The following is a 6145-nucleotide window of genomic DNA, read 5'->3' as shown; positions in this document are numbered from 1 at the left end:
TGTGCGGGGGAGTGAGTTATAGGGCCAGAGGGATGGTATAATGAGAGGGGGGGTGAGGGGGACAGGAGGTGAAACTCATAGAGTCTGTCCAACTGGTATTATCAGCTTAATTTCAGTGCATATGCTTTGAGAGAAGCTATGGAGAGTGGATATAACAGTATGTTACCTATACTGGTGATGTGTGCAGTTTCTATTTTGGAGTGTTTTTGAACTTCCCTTGATGTGGGGATTGATAATATCAGTATGTGCAGGGAACAGACACACAGGAAGACAACGTTTTCCGAGCCAATTCCCATTTATATATCTATTATCCTTGTCTGGAGTCTATATATATTAGCACGCCACCAGAGGATATAATAACGTATGTGGGGCAGTCACCTGACTGGGAGTCCTATTAATAGCGACGGCTTATAATAAGAATGTAGGCTCACCTGTCTGGAGTCTATTATTAACAGAGGATTTATAGAAGTATGTACTAATCTGACTGGAGTTATTATAGCGGAGAATTTTATAATACAGTATGTACTCAACTGTTCTGGAGTCTATTATACGCCAGAGGGATTACTACATACACGTTGCTACCTCCACGCTGACTGAGAAGTCCTAGAATTATACGGAGGTTATACACATACACGTTTAATGTAATTTCCATTTGTCATAAATTTGCTTCATGGAGATGCTATATTTATTACACCACAGCAGGCCCAGAAGACGGGCATCAATATAACTAACCAAGCATCAACTCGTACACAAACTCACCTGACTGGAGTCTATTATAGGGCACAACACACACACCACACACAACCCTGGGCTTTCGGCAGGATTTAATACGGATAAGTTCAGGCATTTGGTATTTCACTTGATAACCTAGTCCTGGTAGTTCTATAGTATATTGTTCTTCCTCTACCTAGAGTGAGGGTTAAGTTAATTACAGATATTGACTTGGGATCTTGAATGCACATGATCTGAGTCTCATTCTACTCATCTCCTGGTAGGAGGGTTTTTAATCTCTACTTAACTTGCAAATGCGTTAAACCTCTTACACTGCTTTTCTGCGACTGTCTCATTTTTACCCTTCTCTCTCTCTCTATCTCTTTAACCTCAGATGGCATTATAACTATCACGTCTCATCCGTCTCTCTTCAATATCCCTCTCTACCTCCCTCCTCTCTCTCACCTTTGACTGGAGTGGGTCTATTATCTATCTCTCTCTCCCACCCGGAAGGCTCAATTATAATACATCTTCGCACTGCTACGCCCTCTCCCTCTCATCTGATTCGTGAGTCTTATTAATACCCAGAAGATTATATAATCCAATGTACGTTCTCACTTCTCTTCTCTCTCTTACCTCTGGAGGTCTAATTCTACAGACGTGATCTTATCAATTATCATGCAATGTATCTCTCCTTTCGCTCCTCTCTCTATTGACTTCCTCGGTGTTCTATTTACCCTTCATGATTGGAATTTTAACTACACGCATCTACGTTTTCTTTTCCTGACCTGGAGCTCCTTATTCATACTCATAGCAGGATTATATCCTCATATCACTCCTCTCTCCTCTATGCTCATCTACTCTCACTCTGCTGACTGGTAGCTATTTATACTCCTTCGCTTTTTCAGTAGGCATATCTATAATACTTAGCCTGTACCCCTTCTCTTCTCTCTACACTCTGTACTTCGGACGTCTTCTTATACCTCCGGTCAGGATCTTCACTCTCTATCCTCAATCCCTCGTACATGCTACCTCTACTGATCTGCGAGCTCTACTTATATCATAGAGGCAACTTACTTAATATCAGTCTATGTATTTCTGACTTTCGGAGTTATTTCACTATCATCTGTAAGATTTATCTACACTTCTGCAGTATGCCTCCCCTTCTCTCTTCTCTCTTCACTCCTCATCACTCTGTAGACATCAGGGAGAGTCTAGGGCTTTATACTCTTAACCCGAGGACTAATATCAAACCATTTACTCGCACACCAGAATAGCAGGCGAGCAATGTCTCCTGACTGGAGTAGCTCATTAATTATTAACAAGTTTCCTCCTAACCGGGAGGATTATAATACAGAATGTCAGCGGGCTGTGGTCACTGAAGGGACGTGAGGTTGTGAGATTATATGTATGGCACTTAGGATAGGTCCATGTATATGGTTGTCAGGTTTGACACGATTCGTCGCATCATGGTGGAGGGTCAGTAATTAGAATGATGGGAGAGAATATATATAATAGGCTATGCATTGTTTACATTCTCATTTATATGACTGGATATTATACAATGAGCGTTATTGAATATACCATATTCGGGTCATTGTATCAATGCTTGATATTCACTGATGACACTTGGTAGTCTATTATGGGTGTCTATACTCCAGATGGAGGTATATTATATACAAAGCATGTACTTTCTGGATACCATATGGTATTACTGTAATACCTGATGGTACGTGATTTGATTTTATTAAGTCACTATCTAGAGGAGTATTCATAATCTGTAGATGTACAATATCGGGTATATATTGCACTCTGTAGATAACTGCGATGTCTCTAGTATATTAACCAGATGGATTAATTTTAGGATAATACTATGGACTTGATTCAGACTCTGATACATTCTACATTGACTGTGTAGATCTATTATATTAACTCAGAGGATTATAATACAGCAATGTACCTCACTGACTCGGGTATAATTATCATACCTAGAGGATAATTTAATATATCACGCGGGGATTGTACCCATTCACTGACTGGAGGCTATTATTATGGCATAGAAGCGATTTATAATTACGGTATTATGTTATTAGTGGGATCCACTCTTGGGAATACTATATTAATTGTACTGGCGGATGTCTAGTACTAAACCTAGTAGGGAGTAACTTATATATTTCGTGTATATTGTACGTAGATCACTCCCTGGGTACATTCACTCTGTATCTATGGTAGTCTGATTATAAATCTGATCACAGTCGGGGTATATAATCCGTGTTAATATATAATTCCTGGATACATAACTAGGTATAGCATGTACTTCATGGATCTGGAGTTCTATTTGATAAACTTCGATGAGAATATGTTGATAATTACTAAGATCATGCGTGTCTTAGGATACTCTAACTTGGATTTGGAAGTATATCATTGGATAACCAGATTGGATTACATTGGATTACAGCATGTATACGGGGTATATTTCAACTCGGTGATTCTGGTAGTCATATTATTACTGGATAAAGTTATGTACTCAAAGAGGATATTATAGATACTCTGGGCTATGCTAACTCTTGGGTATTATCACCTGACTGAAGATCTATATTATTATTTAATATAATTGGGATCACATGGGATGGAATTTATAATTCAATTACATAGAATGTACTATCCCTGACTGGAGTCTATTTGGGATCATCCTGATACATGATCGTAATATATACTGAGAGTAATAATAATCAGAATGTTCACCTCTTAGTAGTACTGGAGTCTCATTATATTATCATATATATGCTGACCCTCTGGATACGCCATATCGTTTATGGAGTGATTATAATACGGGTATATGTAACTCCCCCCTGATATACTATGAGAGATGTCTAATTTAATTGACTGATCATCCGCGCTGATGAGCAGTGATTTATCGTAAATAAGTATGTAATTACTGCTGGATGTAACTGTCTCGGAGGCTAATTACTATAACGTCATAGTGGATTGGGATAATTACATCTAGGAACAGTCATAATGTTATACGTGCTGATCATCACCTGCCATGACTTGAGAGTCATTATTTATAGGTATATAGTTGAGATGAATATATCTTATGACAGATAGCCATTTAGTCACCGTATATATGTCAACTTGGACTTGGAGAGTCTATTTATATCACGCACGCGCATTGATTTATAATACAATTTGAATTGTGGTCTATACTGGTACATTTACCTGACTTCTTGGAGTTTATTATATTTATAGGGTTATATCCCTTGAAGATGGAATTATAATACAGTATGTGACATATCATCTGACTTGGAGTCTATTTTATATATACATTGAGAGGATTAATATGGAATTACACTCTGAAAGCATAGTACGCTTCACCTGTGACATGGAGTAGTACTAGATTTACATACCAGTACGGGGGATTTTACTCATTAATCTAGTAAATATAGCTAATGTACCTTAGACTCACTGACTGGTTGAGCTGATATATATATATATCATATCACTAGGAGGCATTATAATGGCTAGTAATGTTACCTCCTGATAAGCATCACTGATTTTTCGTGATGTTCTATTTAATATACGGGATCACAGTAGGATTGGGATACCAAGAGACACATATTACGAGATGGTTATACATCGGGAGGAACAACTACCTGAAGTGCATATATAGCCCACATTAAGTGACAACACAGAGGGATAAACCACTAGGACAACAGAGGACAACCCACTAGGACCCATCGATCGATGCGATGAACACACTCCCTTTAAGGTACAATCCAACACTGAGGACTAAACCACTAGAACGAGGACCTCCTGATACATCACAGGGATAAAAATACCTCAGGCATTAGGACAACTCCTCCATCAGATGGAATCGGGATATAGGATCACTTAGGGTACAATGGAACATGAGGATTATACGGATCACTCACTGTGATGGACTGATCAGATCTCAGACAGAGGATATATTCATATATCACCACTAGGACACCAAGAGGATAAACTGGCACTTGGAGTACCAATTGGGGACTCACCAGGATGAATATAACGGGGTTAGGATATAACCAAAGAGGATACTAGGACAGCACTGGACACCAAGTGCATGATAACTTAAACGTACGGCTTGGAGTAAAATGGATCACCAAGAGAATAAACCACTGGGACACACAGAGGATAACCCACTACTGGCAATCCTGGGATAGAGGATATACCCTATGATATAAGAACCAACGAGGAATAAAGGGGACCACTAGGACACCAGCAGAGGATTCAACATGGCACTTAATAGGCACACACGAGAGGAATAAATCACTAGGCACACGAAGGATGGGGTACATCTATAGGCATACATCGGGGCATCAAAGGTATACAACTCGGCACTAGGATACTAGGTTATATCACCACAGATGGGGATAAATCGCAGGCATCTAAGGTAAACCACACAGTAGGGTAGGTAATTAAATCACTAGACACCAGACTAACGAGGACTCATGGATCACACCTATGAGAATACATTCATAAGAGGGATAAACACTGGGTAGGAATACCAAACGAGTGATAATAAAACATCATACGGAAATATCCTCACAGAGGATAGCTCAACTAGGACACACGGAGTGCGATCACTAAGGATCCAAACTAGCGTAATATACCACAGTGGATATCTGGACTACTAACTCTACCATGTTCCTTATTATAAATGATTTTAAATTCCTGTTAGTTATGTGTGTTTTGTCCTCGGATTCAGGAAATCCCTAGATATCAACTGTTTAATTTTTAATATTAGTGGGTATTCATTACATCAGTCTGATTATAGGATACATATCAATCAAAGATAGTGTACAGAAACGCTGAATAAAGCCTTAAACCGCATACACTAATGCCAATAATATCGAGAGTTTAGTTAAGAAGCACGGTGTAGGAATGGAATCTCACTAGAAAGTCATCCTGGGTACATATCGGTCTATAATGCTGGATCATCTTGATACATCCGGGGTAATATATCTTGGGATTCACAATACGCTTAGGGAATACAGTAAACTCGTATGAAGTAGGAAACTAGGCCTATGCATGAAGAGGTTGGCAGCTATACTCTTCGCGCTGTAGTCTCACATATGGTTGGTGAATATTATAGAAGAACATTCAGGGCAATCCTGGATATGATCTCATAAATATATGATTCATAAAATGATGAATCCATTCATGTATAAGGTCATGATATAGGGATATATAGATCGAGAGTTAGGGTTCTTTGCTATAACAGTACGCAGGCGGTAAATTTAGTAGGGATACTGGAGCATGACATAGCAGGCAGGGATAGGACTTCAGAGGATAATATTGGAAGTCATCATGCTCAGGATAGATTCTGATGGAGCAATGGTCTATCAGTGCTTTCTCAAGAGTCATCAAGCAGGGGAAGAGAATCTGGCATGGG

General features: G+C 39.1%; 1 pseudogene; it reads right to left on the bottom strand.

Moving 5' to 3' along the window:
* Positions 1-1738, bottom strand: part of LOC139028573 (potassium/sodium hyperpolarization-activated cyclic nucleotide-gated channel 3-like) — a 54841-nt pseudogene extending 53103 nt beyond the window's left edge.
* Positions 1739-6145: the final 4407 nt, after the last annotated feature.

This window comes from Salvelinus sp. IW2-2015, linkage group LG13 (assembly GCF_002910315.2).
Source record: "Salvelinus sp. IW2-2015 linkage group LG13, ASM291031v2, whole genome shotgun sequence".
In the NCBI taxonomy this organism is placed as follows: Eukaryota; Metazoa; Chordata; class Actinopteri; order Salmoniformes; family Salmonidae; genus Salvelinus; species Salvelinus sp. IW2-2015.
Note: the sequence above shows the minus strand (reverse complement) of the source record. Positions and strands in the feature narration are given on the sequence as shown.